Genomic DNA, 18,045 nt, shown 5'->3' on the forward strand with positions numbered 1-18,045 from the left:
AAAGAAAAGGATGAGAAGCATTAAGCTTGATTCAAAGATCAACTCCTTCAGCCTTTCAGTCTCATCCATAAAAGGAAAGGGTTTACAAATTACCAAAAACTCAAATGAATCCATGTTGCTTTCACTTAAACTATTACAAACGATCAATCACCATAACCTGTCTAGACATACAAAGTCTGATAAATGTTCATTTAAGACAATGAGAAATAAACACCATTCTCCCAGTAGAGAGTCATAAACTTTCCAAACTGGCTTAAAAAAACCTCCCGGGAACATAGTTTTCCAACTATAGTTCTCCTACATCTCTGAATTTGAAAAATACTGCCTGTATAATCCCCCTCATTTAAATCCAGTTTCCACTACAGAGAAAGAAAAAGAGAAAACCAACCAGTGGTTAATTTATGCACTAATGCATGCATCACTGTGATGGAAGATTCAACTGTTTGCTATTCATTGAAGGTTTACGTCTATCACGTGCTTTGGCACTGGGGGTTGGAAGGAAGGAAGGGGCTATAACCTCTGCTTTCATGATTATAATAGGAGAGTCTGATAATTGCCTAAGTCAGGGCTAAAGACCCTAAGGTTTCAGAGGAGGAAGCCTTGGGAAGTCAGAGATGGTTTCATGTATAATAGGGAACACTTGCTGGGCCATAAAGGAATGGCAAGGCAGAGGGGCAGATTGTGAGCAATCGAAGCAAAAGAAAAAGGCAGAGTGATGGGAAAGTATTGGGAAAAAGCAGAAGAGAAGCCTAAAGTTGTATGTTTGAATCTGATTTTAGAAAGTCTTAAATACCACCACCAAGGACTTGAACTCAATCTGATGGACAATAATAGTAGGCTATTAAAGGTGTGTAAGAGAGAGGAACAACAATCTTTAAGCAATTTATAACACAGCTTGAATATAGGAAAGATGTGATGAATTAGGATGACAGTGGCAGGGTGCCAAGGCATGAGCGTATATAAGGGACCATGGAGCTAAAATTAGCATCATTTGGCAATCAACTACACGCAAAAGCTGAGGGTACAGGAGTTGCCAAAGATGCATCAGAGATTTCTAGTCCAGACTTTGAGAAGGTGGATCCTTTAATTAGGGCAGCTAAGAAAAGACTGTTTTGTGTTGTGTTTATATTGTGTAGGGGGAGGTCAGAAGGAGACAAGGAGATGAGTCCTTTCAACCCTGGGGTTCTTTGCATTTTTGATGCTGAGGCTTTGGAAATTTTAAATGTGAGATATTAAAGACATTTCCCAGTCTAGGTTTTCCAGCAAAAACTAGAACTTTCCTGGAGCTGGAACTCAGGAAAACAGTTGAATCTGAATAAATAGGTGTGAAAAGCCTTTACATAGATACATCCTTGCAGCAATAAGTGAAATCTCTCAACACAACATACAGGAAGCCAGGGAACTCAAGGCCACCTTTTGGAGAGTCGCACTTGAGGGTGCTGCAGAGGCAGGGCTGATGGGCAGCAAAGGAGATGAAGAAACACTCAGAGGAGGAGGCATAACGGAGAATTCAGCGTCTTAGATGCTGGGGGAAGAGATCAAGCATTTCAGCACTGACATTCTAGAATCAAGGCCAGTGGAGACCCAGAGGGAAACAGCAGCACTTGATGATTACTTATCTGTGGTCTCAGCTGCTTCAGTACAGGTAGCAGAAGGCAAGTGGTAGGAGAATCTGAAACACGTAACTAATGTTTGAGAACTTGGCCGTTGAGAGGACGGATGGAAACTTCAAGAAGCAGGAGTCAAGTGGAGGGATTTTAAAGTAGAGAAGAGCTGAATATACTATTACAAATAGGGGAAGGCACCTGCCAAAAAGGGAACAACGAATGAGAGAAAGCGGAAGAGGTGGTAGAGGGTGACATGGAAGAGACTGGGAAGGAAAATATCAGGTGTCTCTGTTTCTTTCCCTATGTACAGCGGCCAAAGTAAAAAAAAAAAAAAAAAAAAAAAGAGGCAAAGAAATAAGGGCATTAATAGCCTAGACACAAAGGCACTCATTCTCTATTTTCTTCTTATCTTAAAAGAAGTGCCTCCCTTTTCCCCCAGAGCTAATTCAACCTCTTGGGTCCCTGATTTCACCCTCTTCCACATGCTCGGGAACATTTTCTCATCACTTTGCTGCTCTCCAGCCAGGCTCCCTCCCCTGTACCTACTCAGGTCTCCTGTTGAAAATGCAGGGCTGCTTGGGCTGGTTCCCCATACAGTCGATGCCTAGCGCATATCTGTTCTTACTGCAGGAGAACAGCTCCACAAATATTCCCCTATAGAATCAGAGCATCACTGTGGTGAAGGTAGGATCCCCATTTTACGGGTTGTCCCAAGTCAGAGTTGTACAAAGTAGCCGGGCTGTGCCTTAAGACTGGGTCCCACTCTCAAGCCTCGTGTTCTTTCTGCCGTGCAGAGCTGTCTCTAGACACTTGTCAAGATGCCGGCGGTAGACTCTGTTTCTGTCTAAACATTACAAAGTACCTGGCTTGCTGTCAGAGGCCAAACTTTAAATGGCTGAAATAGCTTGATAGATTGTGTGAAAATTTTATGGTCCTTCCGTCAGACACCATAATTTATTGTCACATAATACACAGTTAGAAGAACCGAAAGAAACCATCCCACAAGGGCAAACAATGCGGAGGCAGTGGCCCTTTGACACGCTAAGGCCACAGGCATTATATGGATCCAATAAGAAAGCTGCTTCTATGACCGAGAAAACAACCTCTTGATCTTGCAAAATGTTTTTGGACACCTAAAGGCTCTTTTATGACTGTGGCTGATTAAAATGAAAAGCCTAAACGACTGAAATGTTCTTTTTGATGAGTTTTTGCCATGAACTATGGACCTTGTAGTCCAGTGAGATTTGAGCCCTTTGATCCTGGGCGCTCACATAAATTTAGTCATAAAACAACATTGGATTTGATTTTACTAGTGTGGCCAATGTTGCCAGATTTGTAATGCAATCTTGTTTTCTCCCCTCCTCAGTTTTAAGCCCATCCACCATTGTTTTATAGCAGAAGCAAAGGACTTTCCATTTGATTTTGGCAATCAAGCCTCAAAATTGAGCCGCTACTCTAGAATGTGGGAATTCCACAGAGAAAATAATGATGCTGTACTATATTAATCAACTTTGGAATCAATGTTATTTTATGCGCTGAGAATATCAAAAAGGAAAACCCTTTTTTTGCATGAAAATAATTACAGATTTTTACTACTTAAAAGGGTTAGGAGATGATGTGGTTGAGAACTGTAAGTATGAAGCAGGAAAAATAGGATCAGACTTAGCATCCATAAATTTCCAGCAGGACTAACTGAAAATTAATTTTTAAAAAATCAAAAGACCCTCCAGGTTACTTATTGAACAGCGGACCATATCTCAGCTTTCAAATTTCGTTTACCTAAAAAAAACTGGTACCTGTGGGAAAAGTAAAGATTCAACAAAACATTTGTTTAACAAAAAGACATGCAATCAATATAATGCAGAGGTTTAATTCATGTCCTTTGCTAATGTTCTAATTATTTGCCTTTGTATGTGTCTGTACCACAATATAATATTCCTGTAACTTCTAATTTTAGAAGTGAAAGTTTTACTATGAAAGGTCTCTGAGGAAACCAAAATACAAATTATTTTATAAAGACCTGTATTACAGAGGCCAACATGATCAATAGTGGGGCAGCATTATTCATTTTTTATGGACTTAAACATAGAACAGTTTGGGCTCACTTAGGAAGAACCATGAAATATTTAGTCTGTTCACTAGACCAGGAAATACTAATTAAAGTCGGATAAACAGTTTTCAGTAATTTTTTATTCATAGATTGCCTGAAGGCCGGGAAATTGCTCACCAAGATTATTCTGTAATTGACATGGGACACAAGAGTCATGAGAGGTCTCAACAATAAGGTCTAACTTAAAATGGTTACCGTAGAGTATACAGGTCACTATCCTTTGGGCAATGCCTCAGGGCATTCTCAGTTGTAGTCTCTCAATCCCTGCCTGACCCCAATGAGCATCTCAGGATATGGTCCATCCGGAGGAATGTAATTCCAGCACATGTTCACTGCCTTGCCTTTTGGTGCTAATATACTGGATTAAGCCATATGAAATTGCTGTTTTAGAACCAAAATAGGTCAAATATCAACAATTTCATAAGACTCAACTTATAAACCCCATCCAAATTTGAATAAAGACCCTCTTTATTCTATGTTTTCTCAATTTTGTGAGAAAACTTTAAATTATGTATATTATATCTATTTGCAACAGAAAGGGGTCATGCCATATGTAGTATTAAAAAACAGAACTATATTATATACATACCCACTAACAGCTTCCAAAGACTGTATAAGAAATTGTCACCTACTTGTCGAGAAAAGTAATTGTCCTGGTGGTGTGTATATATTCAGTTATGATGAGAGAAGGGTATGCAGATACCAAGAAAGAACTTTCTCATTTCACACTCAAAAGGGTAGTATAGTGTCAGCACCTTCTTCCTCCCTATTAATTAATTCATTCAACAAATATTTACTGTGTACTTATTATGTTCAAGTAGTGGTCTAGGTACCCAAGGAAAAAAATTAAGCTATGCAAAACAGAGAAGCAACAGTGGTAGTTTTAGTAGTTCCAGTTTCAGCAGAAGCAACCATCAGCACTGGTAGAAAGTCAGTGCTTTTTGTCAGAGAGTGTGAATTCTCCCACCCATGCCCCTGCCTTAGTCAAAGCCAGTATCACCACCTACCCGCAAGACGGCCATGCTTCCCAACTGTCCTGTCCACTTCCACTCCGGCTCCCCTACTATTTATCCCGTGCAACAGCAGCCAGGGGGGTCTTTTGAAAACACAAATCTATCCTATTCATATCACACACTTCTCTGCTCAGACTTAGTAGATTCCCACTCTTCTGAGGATGAAATTGGAAAGCCTTAAGAAGACCAACAAGACCCTTCCAGAATCTGGCCTCTTGTTCCCCTCCACAGCCATGGTTTTCAAACTGTGGTCTGTGATCCATGAGTGGGTTAACAAATTAATGTATGCCTTATCGCCAGCATTTTTAAAATAAGAGAGTTGAATATACCAGAATACATCACATGAAATAATGTCTGCTTAACAGAACCCTTATTTCACACACACACAAACATGTAATCTGAGTTTTGATGTAAAATTTATTTCTTAGTCCAGGATGCAGTTTAAAAACTTTGAAAAATCCTACTCCAGAGCTTCTCCCCCAGACTCTCTCGTATTTGATACTGCCCTCTGGGCACACTGGCCTCTCCACAGTCCTCAAACCAACCACACTCCTCTTCACCCTTTGCGCCTCTGCTTAAATGTCACTTCCTAAAAGTATCCTTCCCTGACCCCTCAAATCTAAATTATAGTCTATCCATAGCACCTCGTTCTGTATTTTTCCTCACAGCACTCATCATATTAACTGATTATTTTAACAACATCTGTCTCTGACTGGACTACAGGCTCCCTGCAAGAAAGTAGGGATCATGTCTGTTCTGTTACCTCCAGCACCTAGCACAGTGCCTGACACCTAGTCAGCAGTTTAACATATAGTGAATGAACGAATAATAGAGAGACCTCTAATTTCTTTTCGATGAGTCCTTTCTCAGAGGAAACACAGATGCTCAATCTCAAAAGGCACTGCTTTTTTGGTGGCTCTTTGTCTTCTGTCATATAGAATGTGCATGTATATTTATGGCCATAAACATAACACATACGGCTTCTGTTATTACATTAAGCATTATGCCTATGAGTATAGAGCTATCCATACATATTTGTGTATGCTGTTCTGTGAAAAAAAACTAAGAGCGATTTTCTTTTTCATGTGTTGAAGGCAAAGCTCTAAACTGGAAAGCTCCTTTAATCATCAACAGAAAACTTGGAGCTTTATTAAGAGAAAAAGAGTTAAGGTGACCTCCAGTGGTGAGACTGGGGGATGGCTTCCAAAATAATTGTAATACACAGATAACCGATCACACAGATCTATCTATGCAATACCTTTCTCAATTAATACTTTGAATTATGCATATCATATCTATTTTCAACAGGTAGGGGGTCACTGCACACAGAGTGTTAAAAGAAAATAAGCGGAACTGTATTACAGACACACGGCAGCTTTTTTTTTCTTTTTTTTTTTTTTGCAGGAACCCCCTAAGTTTTAGTGTTTAACAGCTCAACTGACCAAGGTCCAAGATGTGAAGTTACCATGTTCAGGAAACAGGGTGGGCAGGGGAGGGAAATCACTCTATAAACTAACTCTATAGTATGTGGTAAGAAGAATGCACACTTTATAATTGCCACTCATAAATAATTAAAGAAATTGCCACCCATTTAAGGCAATCAGAACATCTGAGACTTGAGAATTCTCTTAGCTGAGATCTAAGATCGGAAATTTGCAAATTCCATTGAAAGGAGATAATTTTAAAATGCTAACACTGCATAGTCTTTCCCTTCATTAGCCTCTGAGTAATATGAGGGACTCAGTTTACGCTGCCTGTTATTCAGCCTTAACTGTACATTTTGTTCTTTTAACTAAACAGTAAATCCTCTGAGAACATAATCCATGTGGGGATTAAACAAAATAATCCAGGGTATGTGCTAAGTAGAATATCTGGCATATGGTAATATGCAATAAGTGTTAGCTTCTATTATTAAGTGATGGTTTGTTTGTTTGTTTTAATAAATTTACTTATTTACTTATTTATGGCTGTGGTGGGTCTTCATTGCTGCGCGCGGGCTTTCTCTAGTTGCGGCGAGCGGGGGCTACTCTTCGTTGTGGTGCGCGGGCTTCTCATTGCAGTGATTTCTCTTGTTTGTGGAGCACGGGCTCTAGGCGAGCGGGCTTCAGTCGTTGTGGCACGTGGGCTCAGTAGTTGTGGCTCGCGGGCTCTAGAGTGCAGGCTCAGTAGTTGTGGCGCACAGGCTTAGTTGCTCCGTGGCATGTGGGATCTTCCCGGACCGGGGCTCAAACCCGTGTCCCCTGCATCAGCAGGCAGATTCTTAACCACTGCGCCACCAGGGAAGTCCCCTTAAGTGATGTTTTATCTCTAGCACATTTCATATTTGACAGGTGCTCAATGAGTATTTTTATAAAAAAAGATAAACTATAAAAAGCAGAGTTATATATATAAAATTGTATTTTAAGGAGTTTATCCTTAGAGCAAGAACAATTTTGAAATGCAATACCTTATAGCAGAGACTTGGGGGGCCCTAACTCTTGGGGTGCTTTCACATATTCAGATATTTCTTTCATAAAATCATGGCAGTAGTAATATTTCCTTTAACAGGCAGTAATGGAAACGAGAGCATCACACTTATATCACAAAAATATTAAAAGCAATGCTCTTTGGAACATTAGGTATAACATTAATCACAGAATTTTTTTATATATATATATAGGTGCATGGTTTATATTGAGTAAACGTTACTGCCAAAGAATACACATCAACAGCCACTGGCTTAAAGTGAACCGAACAGGCTGCTCCTTAGAACAAATAAATAGTTATTTATCAGTCATCTACCACTGCCATTGTACCTCCAGTCCCATACTTAGCAATCACAACAGATGCAATCAGCATCATATCAACCAAGTTACAATGTCACCATGAGCACAGTTTCAGATGAGAAACCGAAGCTCCGAAAGGTTAGATCATTTAAGACCACGCACCTAGCTGGTAATGGAGATAGGATTCAACCCAAGGAAGATTCCACACCTGTGTTTCTACTCAGTTGTCCTGCCTAGAGTTGTGTAACATTTCATCCAATGAGTGGTTAGTTGACTTCATTATGTGGGTTTATTTTTCAGCAATTTCTGCTGCTAAGGTCCATCATTCTTAAGGCCTGATATTCTACCCAAGGAGAGATCAAAGGCAAGGGTCAGTCCAGAACCAAGGTCATGGTACAAATCCTCTCTAGGCAAAGACCTTCAAGGTGGAAGAACTTTCAGAGGCTCGGTGTAGAGGTTGAGCGCCACTTCACAGGGTTGGTGTAAGAACTCATTCAATCCTCATACAAAAAGACTGGAACATTGTAAGTGCTCACTAAATATCAGCTATTATCACTCCTTCAATAGAAGCAGCTGCAGTGAAATGATCAAAGCACACACACACACACACAAAGACATCATAAATTCACACTCTAGATTCCAAAGCCCACATGAGGCTGGACTTGTTAGAAGAAGCACAGGTGCCCATTTATCACATGTGGGCACATCCTACAAATAGGTGACAGCACAGGGAAGAGCCACATCGCCCATCTGCTTAAGGACTCAGTAATGCTGGAGCTCCGCTGGAGAAGATAGGTTTGAGAACAGCTGAGGAACTCCTATATTCAAATTGCAGAAATCAACGAACTGAGTAGCTGGCAAGATGCAGAGAAGTTTTGCCATTGTATTTTCTTACTTAATTTATGGTCTCAGAAATTGATTTCTCTGAGATTCAGGTTTCAAATCTCTAAGGTGAATACAGACACATATCAAGATTATGGTGACAAATACTAGAGGCTCTTCCTCAAGCTGGGCTCAGGACCAGCTACGAGAAATGCAGTTCTAGGTGCTCTTTTCTTCTATCCTTAGGTAGGAAGAACAGCTCGTCATTTCTGAACCCAGTGAAATAAGAGGTCTCTGTTGCTCTTTTTTCTTTCTTTATAAACATCACATAAATGTCTCCATTTTTTTGTTTTTTTTACCATATAAAGAGCTTGTACAGGATAAAAATAAGGGATGATCTGCAGAAGTCTTTGCCACAGGATGAGGGGAAGAGGGAAAATGAAAAGTTAGAAAACCATTATACTAGAGAAAGTGCGTCAAATCAGTTGACAAGTGGACAGTGGAAACAGAGTAGATTGAGAAACCAGACAGATCTGGTTAGGAGATCTTGCCATTCCACCAGCCAGCCATGGAAACGCAGGATAGCACTTAACTTCTGAGCCTCACTTGTTTAGAAATTATGTATATAAAGCACCAAGTAGAATGCCTGGCAGTTTGTACTTCATATTCAACAATTATGGTCCTAACCATCTCCAATTAAGTCAGAAAGCAAAGGGTACTCAGCATTTAAACTCTGAAAATCAAACAAAGTTTCTCCCTACTGCTTCCTAAAAATGTAGTAGAACACCAACCATACCCAAGTTTTTGCACGAAGAGCTATCTCTTGCTCACCCTTCCAACACAGCTACCCTCTCTATTCCATCAATAGCCCTTTCAAGGAAGGACAGGAGGAAGAAAGAAAGGGAATAAGGAAGGAAGGAAAAAGGAAGAGAAAAGAAATGTAAAAGCCCACAAAGGTCTAAAAGCTCAAAGGATGTTTGCTTTGGTACGCATGAAACCATGGAGAAAAGAGGGTGAGGACTTTCTTACTTAGCCTCTCCAAGCTCTATACCGGGAGTCACCAACGTGGATGTCTACAGGGCCTGGCAATCAACATCAGCAAGACAACAGGGAACTGGGGAAGAGTTGTGGCAAATTAAGAGTACACGTGCTCATTTAAATTGATTCAAGGGTGACTTTTTAAATGACATTATGATGAGCAAACTCACTCCTTTGGATTGTGTTTGATGGTGCCATAAAGTTAAGAACTCTTTGGCTCTCCTAATGCTACCTCTAAAACAACTTTCTACTGAAATACCTTGAGTCATGAAGAAATTTCTAGCAACGTCCAGTCATACTGCTCAGCAACTATTCATCGTATTATGACTCACTGCCCAGCACTGCTGCAGGTAATGTGGGACCAGGGGACCTCAAAGACTTCTGGGATGAGTTGAGACAGACACACGGGCCCACTCTTCCCAGGCCAGAAATAATTGAACTTCAGAAGGAAATGTAGACTACCTGGTCCTATACTCTTACTTTATGGGTAAAAAACCTATTACTCACCCAATGGTACACGACTGTACAAAACACACAGCATTATGAAGCAAGGCAGGACAAGTGTGGGGAGAAGGAAGCACTCCCCACAGGCTCAATGTACTCCATTCACTTCCTCCTTTCTCATGAAGAGTCAAAAAAGCAAAAGCCTATACCAGAAACTAACACAACATTGTAAATCAACTATACTTCAATTTAAAAATTTTTTTTAAAAAGCAAAGGCCAACATTCAAAAAGTCACTGGTCCAACATCAGCCTGTCCCCTAAAGTAAAAACTATTGAAAACAGAATAACTATCTGGGCCCACATGAGTGACTCAAGTTCAGAGTTTAAGACTTGGTGGGGTTTACAGCAGCACTATTCACAACAGCCAAAACATGGAAACAACCTAAATGCCCATCAACAGATGAATGGGTAAAGAAGACGTGGTACACGTATACAATGGAATACTACTCAGCCATGAAAAAGAATGAAATAATGCCATCTGCAACAACATGGATGCAACTAGAAATTATCACACTAAGTGAAGTAAGTCAGAAAAAGACAAATACCACTTGATATCACTTATATGTGGAATCTAAAATACGGCACATATGAACCTATCTACAAAACAGAAACAGACTCAACTCACAGACATAGAGATCAGACTTGTGCTTGCCAAGGGGGAGGTGGGTGGGAGAGGGATGGACTGGGAATTTGGGGTTGCAAACTAAATATTACATTTAGAATGGATAAACAACAAGGTCTTACTGTATAGCACAGGGAACTAAATTCAATCTCCTGGGATAAACCATAATGAAAAAGAATATTTAAAAAAAGAATGTGTGTGTGTGTGTGTGTGTGTGTGTGTGTGTGTGTGTGTGTAAAACTGAGTCACTTTGCTGTACAGCAGAGATTGGCACAACATGGTAAATCAACTATACTTCAATTTTAAAAAAAAGAAGACTCAGTGGGGATGTTTGGAGTCCATGGCCTCTGAAGGAGGTAAACAAAGCCAGCATCAGCCTCAATGATACAAATGAAAGTAAAGCACACACTCTTCATTCTACAACCAGTTTCCCTCTATCAGCAAATGCAGCTTGAAAAAATAATGGAGTTATATGGGGCAAGACAGCATCTTGAAGGCTGAGACAAAGGGCTCCTGGGCTAAGTCAGCTAGGGAATTAATTGCTTTGTGTTTTCCATCAAAGTTCAACTCCAAATATACCTGCAAGCTTTTAGGTAGCCAAGGCCCAAGAAGCATCTCAACACCAGCAAACCAGCAAATCTACTAAACTCCTAGCATTGTACTGTATATACACAATGAAACAATAAATTAAAATATTTCCCAACACTTTATCTTCTTTCCTGGCATCTCAGTAATGAAATATCAGCACTTAGGGGAATACCATAATGGTTTAATGAAATCATCATATTTGCAAAAGTTTTATCAATCTACAAATTACTCCCCTTCCCTCAAAGTATTCTCCATAAATTAATAGATTTAAATGTGTTGTGTTGATAACAAAGAACATAACAGATGGGAAAGGCTCAGGATGTACGTGTCTTTATAAATTTAGCTGTATCGGCTCAAGTTTGTACTCAATTTTGTTTCAACAGCAGTGTGTTTACTATTAGAAATGGACCAGTGGGGTGGGTTGGAGAGAGAAAAGTAAGGAAGTCTACAAGTTCCTCTTAGTGGAGGCCAACATATCATTTGGTTCTCTGGGGGACCACGAGGTAGATGCAAGTTAATTTCTAGTTTGGCGCCCATCCCTGGATCATTTCACAGTAGGAGTTACCAGATTAGAAATGTGCCTGTGTTGCACAATGAGCAGGGGCCTGCCAGAGGCCATTGCTCAGTCAAGTTTCCCCTTAGTGAAGGACTGTGCCTGTGATGAATGGGGTAAATAGAAAAGGTTCCCGTAAAGGAAATGTGACTGTTGGCTAGTTCTTTTTCTTCTGTCCCACAACCCAAAGAACATTAGTTAAAAACAGATAAAACAATGTGTCATTTCCATGGCACTTACTTCCAAACTGCCGAAAGTGCTGGTCAAAAACAATATTCTTATATTATCCAATCTCCTCAAAAGCCAGATGTGAGGCATGCATTGTTTTTTTTTCAACTTTCAAAATGGAGGAAGTCAAGAGCCAAAGAAGTCCTACCCATATGCCTCATGCTTTTCTCCTGTCAGAAAGAAGAACTGGCCCTCCTAAAGAAGCTGCATTTACCATTCTGAGAGCTGCATCCCCTCACTGACTCAGGCATCCTAATTAGCACTGGGACACTCGAGGGCAGAGTGTCACTGAACACCCAAACAGTGTCCCACGGAAGCAAGCAGAGCTGAGAAGAGACACCCGGGTTAGAAAGGGGAACCTCCGGAAGAAGCTAAAAGGAAAACAGGGGAGGGGGGTGTAAACAACAGGGCTTTGGAGACTCTGAGTTACATAACCCTGAGGCTGAAAGGACACTGTGGTGGACAAATTGAAATTTTTTAAAAAGTATGCTTGGGCCAATAATAAAAATTCAAAGGTACTATTAGTATATGGCCTGGTCCGTCCCTTATTTTATAAATTAGGAAACTGAGTCCAAAAAACTGCCTGAAGTTCACATTGTTCTTCGTCCCCAAAGTAAGACCTCAGTCCAGCCCTTCTGTTTCTAGATCCAACATTCTTTCCATTAATGTTGCATTGATTAATAGAAAGAGCATCGGCTTCAAAGTCAGACAGATCTAGGTGGATTCAAATTCAGGTTCCCCCACTTACTAATCTAGGACTTCTGACAATTCATGGTCTCTGGGAGCCTCAGGTTTTGTCATCTATAAAATGGGGACAAATCTATTACTTTGCTTATATTTCTACATTTACTCTTTATGATACAAACACCAAATGCATATAGCACAGGGAGATCAGCTCGGTGCTTTGTGACCGCGTGGAGGGGTGGGATAGGGAGGGTGGGAGGGAGGGAGACGCAAGAGGGAAGAGATATGGGAACATATGTATATGTATAACTGATTCACTTTGTTATAAAGCAGAAACTAACACACCATTGTAAAGCAATTATACTCCAATAAAGATGTTAAAAAAAAAAAAGAAAGAAAGAAAAAGAAAACCACAATAACGTCCCTAAAAGTGGAACTAGTTTGGGCCACATTTTTTACCATGATGCAATGAAACAAAGATTTAATAAGAATGAGTAAGTGAAATAAAACAAATGACTTGAAAATTAAAAAAAAAACAAACCACCAAATGCATAGAACAAAGGTCGGCACACAGTGAGGATTTGATTACATTTAGGTGCTAATGTTTCTGAATCATAGGTTGTTAGATATTTCAAAGAAATATCTATGTATCATCTATGTGCCAAGCACTTTGCTGGGTTCTTTCAAAGACAGAAAAATAAAAAAACTGCTCCCCCCAGGTGCCTACAATCAGATTAATAAGCAGGGCCTTGATAGCATGAAAAGGTGATGAGACCACTCAAAGGATTTCACTTGAACTCAGAATGTGCCTTGTACATTGAGATAAGATTATACGAATCAACTTAGAGCAGTTCAGAAACATCAGTTACTTGGAGGAAAAAAGGAATTATGTGAGAAACAAGCTATACATTCCTCCATCCCACATCCCCCTCCATTCTTCTCTATTCATGGTAAAGCTCTAACAGGGGAACAAGATATTTTTCAAATTTATTTGACCATGAAATACTTTTGTCAAGGAGCATTTCAGAGGCTCACCATTGATTAGAATGAGCTTTGGGAAAGCACGGCTTAGACCCCCTGATATAGAGCACAGATGCCGAAGAACAGCTGTAAGATCATGGAAAAGTCACCCTCAAAGAATAAGTCAAAGTCCCAGGGAAGTCCTCAACCAAAAGAGCCTGAGGACCACTCTAAACTCAAGCTGCCTAATTACAAGGAGACCTGTTCAGGGCAAAAGGAATGAGAAATAGTATTTACTGAGCATGTGTTGGTAACCGGGTATACGTCATATTGAACAATCCTAGAAGGGAGGCATCATCAAATTATCATAATTTTTAAAATTTTTTTAATTGAGCTATAGTTGATATACTATATTTTATAAGTTACAGATGTACAACGCAGTGATTCACAATTTTTAAAGGTTATACTCCATTTATAGTTATTGTAAAATATTGGTTATATTCCCTGTGCTGTACTATATACCCTTGTAGCTTATTTATTTATTTATATTTTTTTAGTATATAAAATTGAATTATTTATATAGATTATATTGCTTTATTGAGGTTTTTTTTAATTATAAAACGAGTACATATGCATGTTGAAAATTCAAGGAATTCAGAACTGCCTAATTAACAAAGAAAAAAATCCTAACCTGGCAACCACTGTAAACATTATGGGAAATAAAATTTTCAAATCACTATTTATGAGCCCACACTGGCACACACACACAATTTTTATGATAGGAATCATACCGCTAATAGACAACTTGATTTTTTTTTACTCAATAATGTTTAATCTATCTTAAATATCAGTACTACATTCTACAGTGTAGTGAGCATCTGTTGTTTTTTTTTTTAAACATCTTTATTGGAGTATAATTGCTTTACAACGGTGTGTTAATTTCTGCTTTATAACAAAGTGAATCAGCTATACATATACATATATCCCCATATCTCCTCCCTCTTGCGTCTCCCTCCCACCCTCCCTATCCCATCCCTCTAGGTGGTCACAAAGCACTGAGCTGATCTCCCTGTGCTATGTGGCTGCTTCCCACTAGCTTATTTATTTTATACATAATAGTTTGTACCTCTTAATCCCTTACCCCTATCTTGCCCCTTCCCCTCTTCCCTTTCCCCACTAGTAACCACTAGTTTGTTCTCTATATCTGTGAGTCTATTTTGTTAGATTCACTAGCTTGTCTTATTTTTTTAGGTTCCACATATAAATGATATCATACAGTAATTGTCTTTCTCTGTCTGACTTATTTCACTTAGGATAACACCCTCTAAGTCCATCCATGTTGTTGCAAATGGCCAAATTTCATTCTTTTCTATGGCTGAGTAGTATTCCACTGTATGTATATGTGCGTGTGTGTGTGTGTGTGTGTGTGTATATCACATCATCTTTATCCATTCATCTGTTGATGGACAGTTAGGTTGCTTCCATATCTTGGTAACTGTAAACAATGCTGCTATGTACAGTGGGGGGTGCATGTATTTTTGAATTAGTGTTTTCGTTTTTTTCAGATATACACCCAGGAGCGGAACTGCTGGGTCATATGGCAGTTCTGGTTTTAGTTTTTTGAGAAACCTCCATACTGTTTTCCACAGTGGCTGCACCAATTTACATTCCCACCAACAGTGTAGGAGGGTTCCATTTTCTCCACATCCTTGCCAACATCTGTTATTTGTGCATTAATATGATTATTATTGCAAATGCTGAAACTGAGAGAAGTTCCAGAGACGTTGATTAATTTTCTAATGTCACAGTGCAAGGAGTTGAACTGAATCCTGACTCAAAAACCTGAGTTCTTTCATACTCTCGTCACGCATAAAATAGTATCACACCTGGTTCTCTGACTATGATAAGACAAAGATCAACTATGTAGAGAAAGATTTTCCACAAGAGCTGTGATAGTGACTGTCAAACCTTGCTCCTAGACAATCCTGAAGGAAAAACTCTTCATTTATGCCGTGGTAGAATTAGTTTTATCACATGCCTTAAAAGGACAGGTGTGAACTATGTTTCTACCCAATGGCCATGAACTTGTTATGCAATGGCTACCACAAGCAAAAATTTCTCAAATAAGTATCTGTAAATGTAAGGTGCCACTTTTTCAAAAATAAAATCAGTAACGCAGAATTACTCAAAACTGAAAACTGAACTAGATGATACTGGATATCATGAAGTGATCATATACTCTCTAAGACAGAGTTTGCTAAGTAAAGGGCATATTGAGGAAAATTTAAGAATTTTGCTGGTTATAATCATAAATGACATGAAATAGTCAAGCTATGGAAAATGTCTGACCTGCCACCACTCTCCTGCTGGAGCTTTCAGTAGAAAAGTCAGCCAAGTGCTTTGAGTTGAAGGTATATATAAATTGATGGAATTTGGAAATGGATTCATTCAAGTCATCAATAATTTCTTGCTTTTGAACTACAGGGAGACTATGTATATAAGTTGCTACACGTTTTGCAAAGCTGGTCTCAGGACCAAGCCCTTTCTAGAGCGCAGCCTTCCACAAATGTGGGCTACAGAGCATGCATGAGATTAAAACTCCAGACTCCCCACTTACAAGCCTTGGGACTCTGGGCTGAAAGTTTCAACTTCCAATCAAATCACTTAAAGTGATAAGGATTCTATTTTCCAGATAGGGGAATTGAACAATTAAATGACTTCCCTACAAATCTATGGTCTAAAACAGAATAGCAAACTGAGTTTAGGTTCTCTGTTGAACCATGCTGTTTCTTTAAAGTCTATGAAAACAGTCTCAAAAGACTAAATGTCATACATATCAAATCTTGTATATGGTGATAGAATGGATCACTTTTCTTGTATCCTTTAAGCATGGAATCTTACTTATTCTAGAAAGGCATTTTGAAGAAGTCCTGAAACACGTCTGACTTCTCCGTGACCTGTTAAGTGGAGAAAGAAAATCTAACAGGCAATGAAGGCTGCAAGTGGAAATCCATATAAAGAAATGAGTAAGGAAACAGCTGCTCATCAATTATCTTTAACCAGTCCTGTGACAGGAGATGTGACTTTGTTACTTTGTGGAATAAAACAGGTGGAGATGCTATTATTCAGCAAGTACCCCAAGAGAACAGCCAGGCTGGGTTGTTGTTTTACAGATTTGTGTCTGTTCTGACTGGTTGGTGTTGCTACCCACCTAGTTATTTTCTACGTCTCCCAGAGAACAGAGGTTCATGACAGCATAACGGAGCCAGGCAGGGAAAACGACCCACAATGGGACAGTGGCAAACCAGAGAACACGTGTCCTCGTTGAAGTGACGTCTGCCCCTTAACCCCAGCAGGTTAAAGCCATACAGGAAAATAAGCCCAACACTGCCAGCTTTTCCCATTTTTTTTTAAGAAGCAGCTAGAAATCTCTCCATATTGAAACTATTCCTAATTGAATCTTTAAAATTCTCTGTTTGCCAACAAGACACTTCTCTAGGTCAGATGAGGAATAAGAGTTGCCAGCTTCCTATCGAGAGCTGTCAGACTGCTGGACTAGTTTCCAACTACAGTTCAGCGTACAGATGGGGTACACTGCCCCATCTGTACGCTGATGGCAATAGCGTGCCATTTCCACAGGGTTTCAGCAACTTGGTATAAGTCATCAATATGGGACTTTTTTTTTTTTTTTAGTTTACTAACAGCATTACAAGAACATAATTATTTCAGAGATACTTAAAACTGAAGGTATAATTAGGAACATTTTTTAACGTTTACTACTATCAATCATATCTTGGTCTAACCTTTATTTTAAGTGGAGATCATGATCCCAATACTTCTTCCCCCTTCCATTTACTCTTCTCTTCCCCTTCTCCAACCTTCTCCTACTTTGAGATGTGAGATCATGGGACTTTTGTGGAGATGAAAAGACATGAAATAATGCACAGAACATGCCTAGAAAAATGCCCAGCAAAAAGGAAGAACCCGGAGATTTTAAGTACCTGGGGTTCCTGTGAATATTATTTAGCTGTCAAAGTCCTCCCAGGGCTGGTCTACAACTTGAGGAAGGTACTGTTAACTCTTATAGCTGAGCTGTTAAAAAAACTTCTCACAGAATCACTTCTGTACCACCCTCTTTAGCAATCTGCCACTTAAATAAATCCCTACTTCAGCTTCTCTGAGACAGCTGAGAATCTTTTGCACACCAGAACAAAGGAAAAAAGCAAGGTCTCTGTAGAACATTTGGCAACAAAGGAGATAAGGGCCTCCCCCTCTCTTTGTCCCCTAGGAGTCAGAGGTACTTTTCCACTTTTTTGTTTCTTTGTGAAATGGACTCATTCTCTCCTCCAAACTACTCAAACCAAGCTGGAGAGGGGTGGCCTGTATTCATACCCCATATGACTTATTTAATGATCTTTTTGCTACCTGCAGTGACTTCACATACAATCCAGTACACCATCACAGTTATTTTAAAAAGGATATTATCACTTAATGGAAAGAAGAATATTTGATCCACACACTCACTGACTTAGCATGTAATGAGTTAAGCAC

General features: G+C 39.5%; 1 protein-coding gene across 1 annotated transcript in view; it reads right to left on the bottom strand.

The window, feature by feature from the left end:
• FMN1 (formin 1) overlaps window positions 1–18,045 on the bottom strand; it is a gene marked incomplete at its 5' end in the record, with an annotated part of 398,703 nt that overhangs the window by 229,833 nt on the left and 150,825 nt on the right. The window lies entirely within an intron of this gene.

Source organism: Hyperoodon ampullatus, assembly GCF_949752795.1.
Source record: "Hyperoodon ampullatus genome assembly, chromosome: 3".
In the NCBI taxonomy this organism is placed as follows: domain Eukaryota; kingdom Metazoa; phylum Chordata; class Mammalia; order Artiodactyla; family Ziphiidae; genus Hyperoodon; species Hyperoodon ampullatus.